Raw genomic sequence first — 20,649 nt, 5'->3', positions numbered from 1 at the left:
CAGTGAACACTAAATGTAAACTCTAAAGCCTGATTAGGTAGCACCACAAGAACAGGTGCTTAGAACCCAGGTACCTTGCAATCTTTATAATACACACTATTCGTCTTCAGCTTCAAAGAGTAGACTGAAATAACATTAATAAAGTGCTGGATTATAATTTTATTATGGTGAAGGTAAACTGGTAAGAAGTATATAAGGCTACCACATATAAATGTAAATATAAATATATACAGAAATAGACGAAGAAATAGAGAAAAAGAAGTGAGGGAAGGAGAAAGTAAGGGAGGAAAGGAGAATGCATGGGCTAGCAGAGAGAACATGAACCCTAAGGCATCTGAATTCCAGCTCCATCACTCACCCATCAGCTATGACTTTGGTCAGGCTACTTTTAGTTTCCTTGGGCCTCAGTTTCCTGGTGGTACTAGTGGTAAAGAGCCCGCCTACAAATGCAGAAGACGTAAGAGACTCAGGTTCAATCCCTGGGTTAGGAAGATGCCCTAGAGGAGGAAATGGCAACTCACTCCAGTATTCTTGCCTGGAGAATACCATGGACAGAGGATCCTGGAGGGCTACAGGCCATGGGGTTGCAGAGTTGAATGTGACTGAAGTGATTTAGCATGCACAGGCCTCGGTTTCTTAATCTGCAAAATTATGATAATTTAAGAACTTACCTGCTAAGAGGATTAAAAGACAAAAAATATGGAAGATATTATAATATCTAGCAAAGAGAACAAGCTAAGTATTATGTATCTTTCCCCTTCTGAGATTTGGGCAACATAGTTAACTACCCTCTCTCTTCTGGATGCTTCTTCAGTGCATGTGTGTGCAGGCTAAATCACTTTAGTCCTTCTGATTCTTTGCAACCCTATGAACTGTAGCCAACCAGGCTCCTCTGCCCATGGGATTCTCCAGGCAAGAATACTGAAGTGGGCTGCCATGTACTCCTCTAGGGGATCTTCTGGACCCAGGGATCGAACCCAAGTCTCTTATGTCTTCTGCTTTGGCAAGCAGGTTCTTTACCAGTAGCACCCAGAAGTGTACTTAGTTTACCTATTGGGTGAGTTATAGGGGTAGGAGAGTGGCTTAAGTTTTTATCCAGATACCAGCAAATTTTTGTTGAAATAAATAGTTCTTCTTCTAAAAAAAGAACTGATTTCTGGACTTCCCTGGTGGTTCAGCGGTTAAGAACACACCATCCAACACAGGGGAAGAAGGTTTGCTCCCTGGTTGCGGAACTAAGATCCCAGACATGCTGCTTGTGTGCTTAGTCACTTAGTCATGTCCAACTCTTTGTAACCCCCCAACTCCATGGACTCTAGCCCGCTTGGCCTCCCTGTCCATGGGATTTCCCAAGCAACAATACTGGGGTAGATTGCCGTTTTCTTCCCCAGGGAGTCTTTCTGACCCGAAGATCAAACTCACTTCTGCAATGATGGGCAGATTCTTTACCACTAAGCCATCAGGGAAGACCCACTATACCCAAATACAAAATAAAAAGTAAAAAAAAAGAAAAAAATAGTGGTACATATACATAATGGAATATTGAGTTCAGTTCAGTTGTTCATTTGTGTCCGATTCTTTGCAACCCCATGAATTGCAGCATGCCAGGCCTCCCTGTCCATCACCAACTCCCGGAGTTCATTCAGACTCATGTCCATCGAGTCAGCGATGCCATCCAGCCATCTCATCCTCTGTCGTCCCCTTCTCCTCCTGCCCCCAATCCCTCCCAGCATCAGAGTCTTTCCCAATGAGTTAACTCTTCGCATGAGGTGGCCAAAGTATTGGAGTTTCAGCTTTAGCATCATTCCTTGCAGTCCAAGGGACCCTCAAGAGTCTTCTCCAACACCACAGTTCAAAAGCATCAATCCTTCAGCGCTCAGCTTTCTTCACAGTCCAACTCTCACATCCATACGCGACTACTGGAAAAACCATAGCCTTGACTAGACGGACCTTTGTTGCCAAAGTAATGTCTCTGCTTTTGAATGTGTTATCTAGGTTGGTCATAACTTTTCTTCCAAGGAGTAAGCGTTTTTTAATTTCATGGCTGCACTCGCCATCTGCAGTGATTTTGGAGCCCAAAAAATTAAAGTCTGATACTCTTTCCACTGTTTCCCCATCTATTTCCCATGAAGTGATGGGACCAGATGACATGATCTTCATTTTCTGAATGCTGAGCTTTAAGCCAACTTTTTCACTCTCCTCTTTCACTTTCATCAAGAGGCTTTTTAGCTCCTCTTCACTTTCTGCCATAAGGGTGGTGTCATCTGCTTATCTGAGGTTATTGATATTTCTCCTGGCAATCTTGATTCTAGCTTGGGCTTCTTCCAGTCCAGCGTTTCTCATGATGTACTCTGCATATAAGTTAAACAAGCAGGGTGACAATATACAGCCCTGACGTACTCCTTTTCCTATTTGGAGCCAGTCTGTTGTTCCATGTCCAGTCTAACTGCTGCTTCCTGAATGGAATATTACCAAGCCATAAAAAGGAACATATTTGAGTCAGTTCTAATGAGGTGGATGAACCTAGAACCTATTATACAGAGTGAAGTAAGTCAGAAAATGAAAGATAAATATCATATTCTAACGCATATATATGGAATCTAGAAAAATGGTACTGGAGAATTTATTTACATGGCAGCAATGGAGAAAAAGACATAGACAACAGACTTATGGACATGGGGAGAGGGGAGGAGAGGGTGAGATATATGGAAAGAGTAACATGAAAACTTACATTACCATATGTAAAATAGATAGCCAACTTGAATTTGCTGTATAGCTCAGGAAACACAAACAGGGGTTCTGTATCAACCTAGAGGGGTGGGATGGGGAGGGAGATGGGAGGGAGGTTCAAAAGGGAAGGGATATATGTATACCCATGGCTGATTAATGTTGAGGTTTGACTGAAAACAACAAAATTCTGTAAAGCAATTATCCCTCAATAAAAAAAATAAATATTAAAAAAAAGTAATGGCTACTTCATATGGTTGCCAAAAGCATTTTAAACAAGGCAATAAGTAATAAAGCTTATAAAGAACCCTGGCTCTATATTCAAAGAGTTACTAACAACCTAAAGTAAATCCTTGAACTTCTCTGAATATTTTATTGTATGTTATAGGAAAAATTATAAAATATGGTAGAGTTAACTTATATGCAGAGTACATCATGAGAAACGCTGGACTGGAAGAAACACAAGCTGGAATCAAGACTGCCAGGAGAAATATCAATAACCTCAGATATGCAGATGACACCACCCTTATGGCAGAAAGTGAAGAAGAGCTAAAAAGCCTCTTGATGAAAGTTAAAGAGGAGAGCGAAAAAGTTGGCTTAAAGCTCAACATTCAGAAAATGAAGATCATGGCATCTGGTCCCATCACTTCCTGGGGAAGAATAGATGGGGAGACAGTAGAAACAGTGTCAGACTTTATTTTGGTGGGCTCCAAAATCACTGCAGATGGTGACTGCAGCCATGAAATTAAGAGATGCTTACTCCTTGGAAGAAAAGCTATGACCAACCTAGATAGTATATTCAAAAGCAGAGACATTACTTTGCCAACTAAGGTCCGTCTAGTCAAGGCTATGGTTTTTCCTGTGGTCATGTATGGATGTGAGAGTTGGACTGTGAAGAAGGCTGAGCGCTGAAGAATTGATGCTTTTGAACTGTGGTGTTGGAGAAGACTCTTGAGAGTCCCTTGGACTGCAAGGAGATCCAACCAGCCCATTCTGAAGGAGATCAGCCCTGAGATTTCTTTGGAAGGAATGATGCTAAAGCTGAAACTCCAGTACTTTGGCCACCTTATGACCGAAGATGAGATGGCTGGATGGCATCACGGACTCGATGGACGTGAGTCTGGGTGAACTCCGGGAGACGGTGATGGACAGGGAGGCCTGGCGTGCTGCGATTCATGGGGTCGCAAAGAGTCAGACACAGCTGAGCGACTGAACTGAACTGAACTGGAAATTCCCTGGTGCCTCAGATGGTAAAAAATCTGCCTGCAATGCCAGAGACCTAGATGATGACTTAGGTTTGATCCCTGGATTAGGAAGATCCCTTGGAGAAGGAAATGGCAACCTACTTCGGTATTCTTGCCTGGAGAATTTCATGGACAGAGGAGCCTGGTGGGCTAAAGTTCATAGGGTCACAAAAAGCTGGACACAGCTGAGCGACTAACACTAAGGAACTCGAGAACTTGGGGAAGCTCAGTTCAGTTCAGTTCAGTCGCTCAGTCGTGTCCGACTCTTTGCGAGCCCATGAATTGCAGCACGCCAGGCCTGCCTGTCCATCACCGTCTCCCGGAGTTCACTCAGACTCACATCCATTGAGTCTGTGATGCCATCCAGCCATCTCATCCTCAGTCATCCCCTTCTCCTCCTGCCAACAATCCCTCCCAGCATCAGGGTCTTTTCAATGAGTCAACTCTTCGCATGAGGTGGCCAAAGAACTGGAGCTTCAGCTTCAGCATCATTTCTTCCAAAGAAATCTCAGGGCTGATCTCCTTCAGAATGGACTGGTTGGATCTCCTTGCAGTCCAAGGGACTCTCAAGCGTCTTCTCCAACACCACAGTTCAAAAGCATCAATTCTTCAGCGCTCAGCGTTCTTCACAGTCCAACTTTCACATCCATACATGACCACAGGAAAAACCATAGCCTTGACCTGGGGAAGAGTGGCATTCAATCTATACTTAAAGAACAGAAAGAAAACTTGTAAGTTTAATATGTGCTTGACCTGAACAAAATAGTTCTTGTAAAATATTATGATTTACAGGTTTGTTATGACAATTATTTGAGAAATTCCAATAATTCATTTCAAGTTCAAGTAGGTTAACTGAATTGGGCAGGAAACATTGAGGAGAAGATGAGAATGTTCAGTTTTTACTTTTTAAACTGGAGATCCAGTTCCATCCCTGTTGTTTTTAATGCAGTTTTTTTAGATTTTCTTTTCTGTGCATGATTTGAATCAAGACCCTGGAAAGGACAAAGCTCTCTCATGTTTATTTCAACTCAAGACATATGTGTAGCATTTACAGGATTACACCTAACAAGCAGCTACAGCTAGACCTAATCAAGAAACAACCTCAGAATGAAGGTTCTTTTTAAAAAATTCCAAGTGATTTCACCACTGGAGCAGGTCAAGGTGGAGCCACCCCAGACTTTATCTCTTATCCTGACATCCATTATATCAGCCCCAAAGCCAACCACTTCCTCCCACCTCCACTGTTCATATTCTGGCCATAGTATTTATCCATTGCTGGAACACTGGAACATCCCTCCATCTATTCTCATCTTCTCCTTTTATCACTCTACTGTCTATTTTCCATAAAGCCATAGAATGACTCTTTCAATATAGAAATTGGATCACACTGTACCTTACATTCAAATATCTGAGTAGAATACAAAATCCTTGCACCCAGCCCTCAATTTTATCTCTGGAATTTTTCCTCTCATGCTCAACTACAGTCACACTGGTCTCTCTGTTCTTTATCAAACATGCCAAGCACGCTGCTGCCTTGAGGGTCTTTGCCCTTTCTGTTGCACAATTTGGAATGTTCTTCACTTCCTTTAAATCCACGCCTAATAGTCATCTTCAGAGACATGCTAAACATCATTCTCCATCCCCCTACCCTGTTTCACTTTGTTCTACAGCAGAGTCCCACCGTTACATTTTATACATTTATCTCACTCTCTTTTCCAACACAATATTTGCCCCATGAGAGCAGGAAATGTATCAGCTTGGTTCACTGTTTATTGCCAGCAACTGTCAGCACATGGTAACCACCTAGTAAACACTTGTGGCTAAATGAATCTTCTGTGCAAGCAGAGGGATTGATGGAGAAAAGCAACTTACTCAAGGCTGAAATTAAGGCAGTCTGTGCTTCACTGATGATCCCATTCCTCATTCTGAATATGAGGCTTTGTGCCTTACTTTCAAAACTTGCATTTTCTAATGGACGCAGCTTCCTACCCTGCATGGGGAGCCTCTACCAAAAGTAACAGTCAACATGATGAAGCAGAGAATCAAGATTGCCTTGTGTAGCTCATCACTGCTATGGCCTCAGTGACGAGCTTCAATTTGTCAGAGAAAACCAACTTCCTCTCTTGCATCCTCTGTAACCAAGAATAAGGACAACTGTGTGCTTGTAAGGCAAATGCAGGGAAGAAATAACAGGCATTAACTCAAGAGTTAGTTCAACTTCTCACAGTCTAAAAGCAAAGCCTTTCTACTCTATAGAAAAGGGAGTATAAGCTCTCAGATTCACAATTCCTCCTTGGTAGTACACTGGGGACGTAAATAAGCCCAGTGACTGTTTATTGATCCAAGAAATACCTGTTTAGGGTCCTGCAGCCATGCTGGTTATATCCTAGGCCTCACTTATTTCATTCATTCTTCAGGCAGCATCTGTTTATTAAGTACCTCCTCTATGCTAGGCACTCAGCTACCTGTTAAGTAGTTAGCAATCAATGAGACATGGTCCTTTTCCTAAAGAAATTGCTAATTTAGCAAGAGAAACAGCAGATAGGCTAAGAGGTGGATATGTGCAAATCAAAAGTAAGTAGGGTTCTCATCACAAGAAAAAAAAAGTGGTTTTCTGTTTCTTTAACTATGTATCTATATGAGATGATGGATATTCACAACTTTTTCTGGTAATCACTTCAGGAAGTATATATATATCAAATCATCATTCAGTATACCGTAAGCTTATATAGAGCTGTGTATCAAATATTGGACTTCCCAGGTGGTAAAGAATCTGCCTGCCAAGCAGGAGGTGCTGGGTCGGGAAGATCCCCTGGAGGAGGGCATGGCAATCCACTCTAGTATTCTTGCCTGGAAAATCCCATAGGCAGAGGAGCAGTACATGGGATTGCAAGAGAGTCAGACACGACTTAGAGAATAAACAACACAACACATCACATATATATGAATAAAACAAGAAGAAAAATAAAGGAAAAAATGTACACAGTGATGTGTGTAAATTATATCTCAGTAAAACTAGGGGAAAAGATTTTTAGAAAATTTTTGAGATCACAAATATTTGGGTTTTGTTTTGTTTTTTAAAAAAGGAAATAGGGTTCCATGAGAGTGAAAACATGAGGAACTGATCCCACTCAGGGACATAATGTTTGTGCTAAAAGCTGAACAATTAGAAATGACAGGAAGGGGTAGAGCAGGGAGACTGTCAGGAAAGGGTCAATATAAGTAAACACAGGCCCAGGTGGAGGCTGCATATCACTTTGAACAAACAGAAAGTAGCCTGTGTGTCTGATGCCTGCCTTGTAGGAAGTGGGAGAGGACAGAAAGATGAGCCTGGAGGCTGTAGAGATGGCCAGATTCTGCAAATCTTGCAGGCTTCCTTAAAACCTTGATCTTCAGCCTAAGAACAAGAGGAAATCGCTGAATGCCTCAGGCAGGGCAGTTGTGCAATCTGATTTGCATTTTCAGAATTTCACTCTGGCTGCTGCATGCAGAAGGGCCAGGCAAAGGAGAGAGGCCTGTTGGGAGGACCCTGCATTTCCCCAGACTACAGGGTATGCAATTTGCACTGGGGCTTTTATGGTAAAGATGGAGGGGGTAGAAAGAAGAGCAGGCAGATACACTGAAAGCAAGCCATGGAAGAAATGCTTCAGTTTGGAGGCTTTGAAACAGCTGTATTGATTTTACATGTTATTTTCCAGGTTCAGTTTTATTTACTTTTTGCTGCAATGCATATTTTGCCCCACTTTACATCCACTTCACTCCCACCTAGACCATGTTACTTTGGTACTGAGTTGCCATAAGTCGCATTGCATTTCTCCAGAAAGCCTAGGAACGAGATAGAGCCGGTGTGCTTGGATCAGATCAGCACTCCTTCAGAGTCAGCCCTGTCCTGAAGCCCTGAGCGCACCCTCAGAAGAAAGGAATTAGCTGGATTCTGGAGATGGGGGGAAATGACTGCTGGTGGTACTTCCTATAGTGGCTGATGCTATAGATCATGAAGCATCATTGCTGATCCGTTCAATTCTCTCAAATCAACAAATACTTGGGTATAAATTCACCTATGTTTTTACTAAATGTGACAAACACTATGGGGGAAAAAAGGCCTCAAAATTTCACTTGTTAAGGCAATTATGAAAATTCAAATTATTCTTGTCTATTCATATTTTGTTAATATTTTATTTTCACTTAAACTGTCTTTGTTGAAGATTGTCTGAAAACTGACATTATATAAAAGGTTGTGATACCATCCATTCACCTCATCACATTCATCTCTGAATAGCAAATATCAAACTGGGAGAAAATGGTACACAAATATAAGAAAAAAAACACATAAAAATAGGTGAAAACTGAATATAAAATAATGAAACTCTATAAGCAAAGATGAAAGTGAAAGTTGTTCAGTGGTGTCTGACTCTTTGCAACCCCATGGACTATATAGTCATGGGATTCTCTAGGCCAGAATACTGGAGTAGATAGACTTTCCCTTCTCCAGGGATCTTCTCTGCCCAGGGATTGAACCCAAGTATCCCTCAAAAGTAGGAGGGGTGAAATTGTAATTAGAATCAAATTCCATACCCACCAGAGATGCTCAGAGAGCTAAAAAAAAAAAAAAAAAAACAAAAAACAGAAATACTTTGTCACCTTGTGTGCACCGGTACCCAGGGATCCCACAAGAGACTGGGCCAGACCTGCTTCTGAGTATTTCAGTGTCTCCTGCAGAGGCAGAGGTCAGCAGTGGCTTGCTGTGGGGACAGGGGCTCTGGCTGCAGCAGACTCGGGAGGTGCATCATGTGAGCCCCACCATAGAACCACTAAGCAGACAACCCACAAACTGGAGAACAATTATACCAAAGAAGTTCTTGCACTGTTGTGAAAGTTCTGGGGCCCACATTTCCCAACCTGGGAATCCAGCAAAGGGAGTGAGAACCCTCAAGGACTTTGACCTTGAAGGCCAGTAAGATTATATTACAGAACTTCCACAGGACTGGGGAAACAGGTTCTTGGAGGATACAAACAAAACCTTCTGTGCATCACCTAGAAGAAAGGACCAGTGACCCCACCAGAGACTGAACCAGACTTGCCTGAGAGTATCCAGGAATCTCCAGCACAGGCCCAGGTCGACAGTGGGCTGCCATGGAGTCAGGGGCACTGAATACAACAGTCCTGGTTTGGCCTTTAGGCCAAACTACAGGGAGGGAAGACAGCCCCACCCATCAATAGAAAATTGGATTAAAGATTTACTGAGCATGGCCTTGCTCATCAAAGCAAGACCCAGATTCCCCCACAGCCAGTCCTTCCCATCAGGAAGCTTTCACAAGCCTCTTATCCTTATCCATCAGAGGGCAGACAGAATGGAAACCAAAATTACAGAAAACTAAACAATCTGATCACTTGAATCACAGCCTTGTCTAACTCAATGAATCTATGAGCCATGTTGTGTAGGGCCAAGCAAGATGGACGGGTCATGGTGGAGACTTCTGACTAAACGTGGTCTACTGGAGAAGGGAATGTGGTTTACATCAGTATTCTTGCCTTGAGAACCCTATGAACAGTATGAAAAGGCAAAAAGACACTGAAAGATGATCTCTCCAGGTCAGTAGGTCCTCAATATGCTACTGGAGAACAGTAGAGAAACAGCTCCAGACAGACTAAAGAGGCTGAATCAAAGTGAAAAAAAAAAAAAGCCCAGTTGTGGACGTGACTGGTGATGGAAGTAAAGTCTGATGTTATAAAGAACAATACTGCATAGGAACCTGGAATGTTCATTCCATGAATCAACACAAATTGGAAGCGGTCAAACAGGAGATGAAAAGAGTAAACATTGACATTTTAGGAATCAGTGAACTAAAATGGACCAGAATCAGTTCATTCAGTTTAGTTCAGTCACTCAGTCATGTCCAACTTTTTGCGACCCCCTGAATCGCAGCATGCCAGGCCTCCCTGTCCATCAGCATCTCCCGGAGTTCACAGACTCACGTTCATCGAGTCCGTGATGCCTTCCAGCCATCTCATCCTTGCTCGTCCCCTTCTCCTCCTGCCCCTAATCTCTCCCAGCATCAGAGTCTTTTCCAATGAGTCAACTCTTCTCATGAGGTGGCCAAAGTACTGGAGCTTCAGCTTTAGCATCATTCTTTCCAAAGAAATCCCAGGGCTGATCTCCTTCAGAATGGACTGGTTGGATCTCCTTGCAGTCCAAGGGACTCTCAAGAGTCTTCTCCAACACCACAGTTCAAAAGCATCAATTCTTCAGCGCTCAGCCTTCTTCACAGTCCAACTCTCACATCCATACATGACCACAGAAACTAGTCTAGTTCATTGACTAGACGGACCTTAGTTGGCAAAGTAATGTCTCTGCTTTTGAATATACTATCTAGGTTGGTCATAACTTTTCTTCCAAGGAGTAAGCGTTTTTTAATTTCATGGCTGCAGTCACCATCTGCAGTGATTTTGAAGCCCCCCAAAATAAAGTCTGACACTGTTTCTACTGTCTCCCCATCTATTTCCCATGAAGTGATGGGACCAGATGCCATGATCTTCGTTTTCTGAATGTTGAGCTTTAAGCCAACTTTTCCGCTCTCCTCTTTCACTTTCATCAAGAGGCTTTTTAGCTCTTCTTCACTTTCTGCCATAAGGGTGGTGTCATCTGCATATCTGAGGTTCCTGATATTTCTCCCGGCAATCTTGATTCCAGCTTGTGTATTTTCCAGTCCAGCGTTTCTCATGATGTCCTCTGCATATAAGTTAAATAAGCAGGGTGACAATATACAGCCTTGATGTACTCCTTTTCCTATTTGAAACCAGTCTGTTGTTCCGTGTCCAGTCCTAACTGTTGCTTCCTGACCTGCATACAGATTTCTCAAGAGGCAGGTAAGGTGGTCTGGTATTCCCATCTCTTTCAGAATTTTCCAGTTTATTGTGATCCACACAGTCAAAGGCTTTGGCATAGTCAATAAAGCAGAAATAGATGTTTTTCTGGAACTCTCTTGCTTTTCCATGATCCAGTGGATGTTGGCAATTTGATCTCTGGTTCCCCTGCCTTTTCTAAAACCAGCTTGAATATCAGGGAGTTCACGGTTCATGTATTGCTGAAGTCTGGCTTGGAGAATTTTGAGCATTACTTTACTAGCATGTGAGATGAGTACAATTGTGCGATAGTCTGAGCATTCTTTGGCATTGCCTTTCTTTGGGATTGGAATGAAAACTGACCTTTTCTGGTCCTGTGGCCACTGCTGAGTTTTCCAAACTTGCTGGCATATTGAGTGCAGCACTTTCACAGCATCATCTTTCAGGATTTGAAATAGCTCAACTGGAATTCCATCACCTCCACTAGCTTTGTTCGTAGTGATGCTTTCTAAGGCCCACTTGACTTCACATTCCAAGATGTCTGGCTCTAGATTAGTGATCACATCATCATGATTATCTGGGTCGTGAAGATCTTTGTCGTATAGTTCTTCTGTGTATTCTCGCCACCTCTTTTTAATATCTTCTGCTTCTGTTAGGTCCAGACCATTTCCGTCCTTTATCGAGCCCATCTTTGCATGAAATGTTCCCTTGGTATCTCTAATTTTCTTGAAGAGATCTCTAGTCTTTCCCATTCTGTTATCCAAGTCTATGCCCCAACCAGTAACGCTGAAGAAACTGAAGTTGAACGGTTTTATGACGACCTACAAGATCTTTTAGAACTAACACCCAAGAAAGATGTCCTTTTCATTATAGGGGACTGGAATGCAAAAGTATGGAGTCAAGAAACACCTGGAGTAACAGGCAAATTTGGCCTTGGAATGCAGAATGAAGCAGGGCAAAGACTAATAGAGTTTTGCCAAGAAAATGCACTGGTCATAGCAAACACCCTCTTCCAACAACACAAGAGAAGACTCTACACATGGACATCACCAGATGGTCAATACCGAAATCAGATTGATTATATTCTTTGCAGCCAAAGATGGAGAAGCTCTATACAGTCAACAAAAACAAGACCAGGAGCTGACTGTGGCTCAGATCATGAACTCCTTATTGCCAAATTCAGACTTAAAAAGAAAGTAGGGAAAACCGCTAGACCATTCAGGTATGACCTCAATCAAATCCCTTATGATTATACAGTGGAAGTGAGAAATAGATTTAAGGGTCTAGATCTGATAGACAGAGTGCCTGATGAACTATGGAATGAGGTTCATGACATTGTACAAGAGACAGGGATCAAGACCATCCCCATGGAAAAGAAATGCAAACAAGCAAAATGGCTGTCTGGGGAGGCCTTACTAATAGCTGTGAAAAGAAGAGAGGTGAAAACAAAGGAGAAAAGGAAAGATATAAGCATCTGAACACAGAGTTCCAAAGAATAGCAAGAAGAGATAAGATAGCCTTCTTCAGCGATCAATGCACAGAAATAGAGGAAAAGAACAGAATGGGAAAGACTAGAGATCTCTTCAAGAAAATTAGAGATACCAAGGGAACGTTTCATGCAAAGATGGACCAGAATGGGCGAATTTAATTCAGATGACCATTATATCTACTACTGTGGGCAAGAATCCCTTAGAAGAAATGCAGTAGCCCTCATTGACAACAAAAGAGTCTGAAATGCAGTCATTGGGTGCAATCTCAAAAACGACAGAATGATCTCTGTTCATTTCCAAGGCAAACGATTCAATATCACAGTAATCCAAATCTATGCCCCAGTGACTAATCCCAAAGAAGCTGAAGTTAAACAGTGCTATGAAGACTTACAAGACCTTCAACAGAAACTAACAATAAAAACAAGATGTCCTTTTCATCATAGGGAATGGAATGCAAAAGTAGGAAGTCAAGAGATACCCAGAGTAACAGGTAAGTTTGTCTTGGAAGTACAAAATAAAGCAGGGCAAAGGCTAATAGAGTTTGGCAAAGAGAACACACTGGTCATAGCAATCACCCTCCTCTAACAGCACAAGAGATGATGCTACACAAGAACCTCACCAGATCATCAATGCTGAAATCATTGACTGTATTCTTTGCAGCCAGAAATGGAGATGCTCTATACAGTCAGCAAAAACAAGACTAGGAGTTGACTGAGGCTCAGATCATGAACTCCTTATTTCAAAATTCAGACTTAAATTGAGGAAAGTAGGGAAAACCCTAAACCATTCAGATATGACCTATGTCAAATCCCTTATGATTACACAGTGGAAGTGTAAATGAATTCAACAGATTAGGTCTGATAGACAGAGTGTCTGAAGAACTATGGAAGAAGGTTCATAACATTGAACAGGAGGCAGTAATTAAAACCATCACCAAGAAGAAGAAATGCAAAAAGGCAAAATGGTTGTCTGAGGAGGCCTTACAAACAGCTGAAAAAAGAAGAGAAGCAAAAAGCAAAGGAGAAAAGGAAAGATAAAAGCATCTGAATGCAGAGTTCCAAAGAATAGCAAGGAGAGATAAGAAAGTCTTCCTAAGTGAACAATGAAAAGAAACATAGGGAAACAGTAGAATGGGAAAGACTAGAGATCTCTTCAAGAAAAGTACAGATATCAAGGGAACATTTCATGCAAAGATGGGCACAATACAGGACAGAAATGGTATGGACCTAACAGAAGCAGAAGATGTGAAGAAGAAGCAGCAAGAATACACAGAAGAACTGTACAAAAAAGATCTTCATGACCCAGATAATCACGATGGTGAGATCACTCACCCAGAGACAGACATCCTGGAATGCAAAGTCAAGTGGGCCTTAGGAAGCATCATTATGAACAAAGCTAGTAGATGTGATGGAATTCTGAGCTATTTGAAATCCTAAGAGATGGTGCTGTGAAAGTGCTGCACTCAATATGTCAGCAAATTTGGAAAACTCAGAAGTAGCCACAGGACTGAAAAAGGTCAGTTTTCATTCCAACCCCAAAGAAATCATTCCTTCCAAGGAAATCCCAGGGCTGATCTCCTTCAGAATGGACTGGTTGGATCTCCTTGCAGTCCAAGGGACTCTCAAGAGTCTTCTCCAACACCACAGTTCAAAAGCATCAATTCTTCGGTGCTCAGCTTCCTTTATAGTCCAACTCTCACATCCATACACGACCCCTGGAAAAACCATAGCCTTGACTAGACGGACCTTTGTGGACAAAGTAATGTCTCTGCTTTTTAATATGCTGTCTAGATTGCTCATAACTTTCCTTCCAAGGAGTAAGCGTCTTTTAATTTCATGTCTGAAATCACCATCTGCAGTGATTTTGGAGCCCCCCAAAATAAAGTCAGCCACTGTTTCCACTGTTTCCCCATCTATTGGCCATGAAGTGATGGGACCAGATGCCATGATCTTAGTTTCTAAATGTTGACCTTTAAGCCAACTTTTTCATTCTCTTCTTTCACTTTCATCAAGAGGTTCTTTAGTTCTTCACTTTCTGCCATAAGGGTGGTGTCATCTGCATATCTGAGGTTTTTGATATTTCTCCCAGCAATCTTGATTCCAGCTTGTGCTTCCTCCAGCCCAGTGTTTCTCATGATGTCCTCTGCATATAAGTTAAATAAGCAGGGTGACAATATACAGCCTTGATGTACTCCTTTTCCTCTTTGGAACCAGTCTGTTGGTCCATGTCCAGTTCTAACTGTTGCTTCCTGACCTGAATATAGGTTTCTCGAGAGGCAGGTCAGGTGTCTGGTTTGCATCATGAGAAATGCCAGGCTGGATGAAACATAAGCTGGAATCAAGATTGCTGGGAGAAATATCAATAACCTCAGACATGCAAATAACACCACCCTTATGGCAGAAAGTAAAGAGGAACTAAAGAGCCTCTTGATGAAAGTGAAAGAGGAGAGTGAAAAAGTTGGCTTAAAACTCAACATTCAAAAAACTATGGTCATGGCATCTGGTCCCATCACTTAATGGGACATAGATGGGGAAACAATGAAAACAGTGACAAACTTTATTTTCTTGAGCTCCAAAATCACTGCAGATAGTAATTGCAGCCATGAAATTAAAAGACACTTGCTCCTTAAAAGATAAACTATGACAAACCTAGATAGCATGTTAAAAAACAGAGACATTACTTTGCCAACAACAGTCCATTGAGTCAAAGCTGTGGTTTTTCCAGTAGTCACGTATGGCTGTGAGATTTGGACCATAAACAAAGAATTAATGCTTTAGAATTGTGGTGTTGGAGAACACTCTTGACAGTCCATTGGACTGCAAGGAGATCCAACCAGTCCATCCTACAGGAAATCAGTCCTGAGTGTTCACTGGAAGGACTGATGCAGAAGCTGAAACTCCAATACTTAGGCCACCTGATGTAAAGAGCTGACTCATTTGAAAAGACTCTGATGCTGGGCAAGATTGAAGGCAGGAGAAGGGGATGACAGAGGATGAGATGGTTGGATGGCATCACTGACTCAAAGGACATGAGTTTTAGCAAGCTCCGGGAGTTGGTGATGGACAGGGAAGCTGGTGTGCTGCTGTCCATGGGGTTGCAAAGAGTCAGACGTGACTGAGTGACTGAACTGAACTGAACTGATAGCCAAAGATTGATTATTCATTCATTCTTCTTTCAAAATTATCTGATATATAATTTTTATGTGATTTACATTAATGGGGCTTCCCAGATGACACCATTGGTAAAGAATATACCTGCCAGTGCAGGAGATGTAGGAGATGCAAGTTCAATTCCTGATTCAGGAAGATCCCTTGGAGGAGGAAATGGCTACCCATTTCAGTATTGAATAGAGGAGGTTGTTGGAACCTACTCCAGTATTCTTGCCTGGAGAATTCCCATGGACAGAGGAGCCAGGTGGACTACAGTCCCTGGGGTCACAAAGAGTTGGACATGACTGAGGGACTAAGCACAGCACATTCCATTGAATAAAAAAAAAATTTCTGACTAAAAGTATTAACACAAATCATCTCACAAATGTATCCCAACCAGTTCTCTCAGGAATTTCCACTTCCAGCCATGAAAAAGAATCTAGTAAGAGACTCATCTCACTTTCCTGCTGAGAACAACTAGAAATGCAGAAATAAAAGAATTTGCTTCAAAGCATGAGACATCAGCCAAAGAAGTCAAAACTTAGACTAGCTCGAAAGAGATGCTCATTGAAGGGGGTCCAGCTTTCTGCATTTCACTTTTCCTCCCAGGGATTTGCTAGTTCTTACTGTGGAAAGAGAAACTGAGATACAAATAGAAGGTTGCTGCTGAGAGGAAAATGATTCTTTAAGAGTTTTCAGCAACCTCATAGGGTTGGGGAGGCAAAAACTGGACGGGATGGCCAAGGAAGCAAAGGCTTGGAACTAAGGTCCCATAACAAAGGGACATTCAAAAATAAGCATTTTTTTTTCTTTTTGAAAATGCGTTCTCCCACCAGTTTTGTCTATTAAGTTACAAATAACAAGAGCCAAATAGTCCCTTGAAGGCATACAAAAACAAATCAAAGTCTACACGCATCATGATGATGAGCAAACAAAACTGGAGTAAATGCTCATAGATGAGGTGGGATACTAAGTACTACATTTGATTCTCTCTTGGCATCTGGGATGACCATTCCATAGGACTAGGATAAAAGAAAGGTAGACTATACCTTAGAAAGTCATAAACTAGACTCAAATCAGAGAAGTCTCAAGTCTTCTATTGGACTGAGGTGGTTTGCCTCTCTGCTGCCTGTCAGAGGACAGGATGGATTCTTTTTGGAGGGAAAAATCATCCAGATTGCTATGGTCTGAGTGTTTGTGTCCTCCCAAGATTCATACTTTCAAATCCTAATGCCGCATGTGATGGTTAGGAGGTGAGGTCTTGAGAGTTTCATAGTTTATGAAAGTGGAGTCTTTATAAATGGGATTATTGTTCTTATAAAAAGGAACCCCACAGTCATCCCTCTCCCCTTCTACCATGTGAGAACACAATGAGAAGCTATGAACAAGGAAGAGGGCCTTCACAGAACACACCTATTCAGGAAATTTGGTCTTGGACTTCCCAGCCTCAAGAACTGTGTGAAATAAATTTCTGTTGTTTATAGGCCACTAAATGTATAGTACTTTTTGTTATAGCAGCCTGGATAGACTAAGACACAGACTCTTTATATTTATTCATAAGAATGTCTACCATTCAATCAAAAATTAACCAGCATACCAGAAAGAAATAAAGAATCATCAAGATAAAATCAAATAGCAAACAGTCACCATACATATAACTAAAGTCTCCATTATGAAAGCCTCATCGGGCTACATGACCATTTACTTAAACAAGTACAAATTTAATTAAATGAAACATGGCATATTCCAGTCATCAGGCAAATACCAGAGATTAATTATAATTAAAAGTCTTAACTCCATTTTGAATGTTTGGCTGCCAACAGTGTTTAAGCCTCACTCTTCCCCCTTTCCCTCTTGCTACAAACTGGGCAAACTGACAGGAAAGCCCATCTTTTTTCCTATGCCAAAGGAAAGTCTGAAGAAACATTTAAACTCCAGCCCCTACACAGAGATCTTGACTCCAGACCCCAAAGCCTGATAAAAACCAAAAGCACTTATCTCTGTTTAAGCCACTGTGGCCTGGCTTGGACCACTTTATAGGGCAACCACAAAATATAAACAAAATTGATTCAAATACTGGAGTTTCATGACTTGGATTTTTAAAATAACTCTGATTAATATATTTTAAAAGAGATGACCTAATAATGAATTATATCAGAAACCGGAATCATTAAAAAGAAAAAAAAAAAAAGAATTAACTAGAAATTCTTAAATAAAAATGGAACTCAATAGATCAGTTTCAAGCATATTGGACACAGATGGAGACAGGATGAGTGAGCTAAAAATTAGGTCAGCAGAAAATAACCAGACACATGTATAGTTTAGGAAGAAATTTATAGTCTCAAACATGTATATTACTAAAATAAAAAAGGATAAAAATCAATGATAGGATTATTCATTTCAAAAAGTTAGAAAAAAAAACAGTAAGTTATAACAGAGGAGAACAGAAAAAAAGAAATACAAAGATAAGAGCATTATTGTATAAGAGAAATACAAAGATAAGTCTTAAATAATACTTAAAAATTCTACAAAACTGAAAGCTATGTTTTAGAAAACATTATTAAATTTGTCAGCCTCTTACAAAACTAATCATTAAAAAAGAAAGAAGACACAATTAGGCACATGAGGGATGAATGGGAAAAAAAAAGAAAGAAAGAGTAGTGCAGATTCTAATACATTTTTTAAAAATGGTAGAAGACATGGGCAATTTTATGTAAAAAATTTAGAAAATTAAATGAAAATAACAAATTCCTAGAATACAACTTACCAAAGCTGACCCAAAAGAAGCTGAAAATTTAAACAGTCTTATGCTTTAAAAATTTAATCTGCAATTTTTTAACTCTTCCTCAAATAAATACCCAGGCTCAGACTGCTATATCAGTGAATTTCTCCAAATATTTAAAAAATATATAATGCCATTCTTACACATTCACTTCCAGAAAACAGAAAGAAAAAATAATTTCTAACTTATTTTCTGAGGGAAAGCATATTTTTGATACCTCTGAAGGAGAATAAAGAAGACAAAAATTATGCAATAGCCTTAGAAATATGATATTTCTATAAATATTCATAAATTTTAAAAATCTTTAAAAAGGAGTAACAGAAAACAAATAAGTTAATCTAATAAAAATATCCACAAGAAATCTAAAGCTAATGATATAATAAATGGTAAAATATTAAAATTTCCTCACTGAGATCTAAAGGTAACAAAAATATCTATTACTATATTTCTTAGTTGAAGGTTTGGCTAGTGCAATAATACAAAGAAAAAAGAAAACACGAGATTGGAAAAGAAGAAATAAAACTGTCATAATTTGCAGATAACATGATTATATACATAGGAAATCCTACAGGATACAGTCAAAACTTGGCATTAGGAAGCTAATTTAACAAGGTTATAGATACGAAAATCAATATAACAACCAAATTTTTTATATTACAGACACAGAAACTAAAGCCCAGAAAAGTACCCAGGTCCATATGCTACTACTGCTGCTAAGTCGCTTCAGTCGTGTCCAACTCTGAGCGACCCCATAGATGGCAGCCCACCAGGCTCCCCCATCCCTGGGATTCTCAAGGCAAGAACACTGGAATGGGTTGCCATTTCCTTCCCCAGTGCATGAAAGTGAAAAGTGAAGTTGTTCAGTCATGTCCGACTCTTAGAGACCCCATGGACTGCAGCCCACCAGGCTCCTCCATCCATGAGATTTCCCAGGCAAGAGTACTGGAGTGGGGTGCCATTGCCTTCTCCAAAAAAAAAATATGTATACACACATGTAAATGTATATATACATACATATGCACATATGGAAGATACTTCCTGTGTTGCCCCATCACACCCTGGGTCACAAAGTCCATACAGACACTTTCAAATTGAAAGAAGTGTGACTCTTAGCCCAGTGCTCAAGTTTCCTTACATGTGTGCATCAGCAGTGATGCACTTGTTTGAAGCACATAAGATGCAGAAATGTTTCCAAGACCAGCTCATGTCTAATCAAACAGAGGCCAGTGTACACCCTTGTCCTGGCACCTCCTGGGCATCAGGACATTCCAAAATGCTGCTGGCTGCAGGGACCACACAGGTAGAAGGAGAGGAATAACTAAGGGGAGCACGTTAGCAACAGTCTGAAACGTGGGGTCTGAATGACCTGGATCTTCTGCTGCTGGCATAAGTTGTGAATCAAGAATCACCTCGAGTGACTGGATTCCCCTACAGTGAAACATACAGATGGGATGAGGGGAAATGGTGGCTGTGTCCAGGGTCAATAAGATAGGAAAAAAGAGTAGGAAGCTACTTAGCCCTGGCCTCATATTTACACAGGGCATCAAATTTGAACTTCAAACATGATCTGCAAATGAGGCTGTACACAGAATTACAGAAAGACACTGGCAGAATTGAAAGTTGGAGATGTTTATCATAGGACTTTAAACTCATGTCCCTGTCTTTATTGATAATAGCTACAACACATCATTAATTAATGTTCTCTATAAATTCTGCAACTACCATGTAAATACTAGAATTATATATATTGAGATGATATATCTGTATGCTAATATTATTTATTGCCTATTAATATTTTTAACTTTCATAGTACTCATTTCACATTCTTCCTTTCCTCTTCTTGCTCCCCTAGTCACTCCAATCCCGCTCCTTCTTCAGCTGTTCTTTCTTTAAAGTTGAAAGTGGCAGAACTTCCAAGGCCAACCTTGGAAAGACTTTGGATTCTGCAATGGCTAACTTGGAATTGTAGCTAAATCTTGGAATCTGTAGGTGGAATGTGAGGGGTGATGGGGTTTTTGCCCCATTTGGGGGGACAGAGCCAGAAAGATTGCCATAATATTATAAGCATGACTCTATTTTCAGCTTCTTTAGTCTGATGTCACCTCAAGACACTGGGGCTACAGTAGGAAGTTCAAGGGTTTCAGTCAAACAGGACAATATTGCATTTATAAAGCAACTCCTACAGATGTCTCTAACACAGAGGATATACCTAGGACCTGAACTTATACTCCTACTACTGCCCCAAGAGTCTTTACCAAGAGTCCAGACATCTTTTAGGGAGGGGAGACTAATTTTTACAATGTTCATAATGTGGCCAGCTAATTCGGGTTTAGGTGGGTGAGTAGAGATGGGAAAGAAAAGGGAACTGTGTCTAAATCTCCATTTGGAAGTTTTAATTCTACTTCTTCAAATCA

At 40.8% G+C, this 20,649-nt stretch overlaps 1 protein-coding gene across 4 annotated transcripts in view; it reads right to left on the bottom strand.

Annotated features, from left to right (window-relative positions):
- The window catches only part of CTNNA2 (catenin alpha 2), a 1,404,594-nt gene that overhangs the window by 260,013 nt on the left and 1,123,932 nt on the right, over positions 1–20,649 (bottom strand). The window lies entirely within an intron of this gene.

Source organism: Ovis aries, chromosome 3 (assembly GCF_016772045.2).
Source record: "Ovis aries strain OAR_USU_Benz2616 breed Rambouillet chromosome 3, ARS-UI_Ramb_v3.0, whole genome shotgun sequence".
In the NCBI taxonomy this organism is placed as follows: Eukaryota; Metazoa; Chordata; class Mammalia; order Artiodactyla; family Bovidae; genus Ovis; species Ovis aries.
This window is presented reverse-complemented; position numbering and strand designations above follow the sequence as displayed.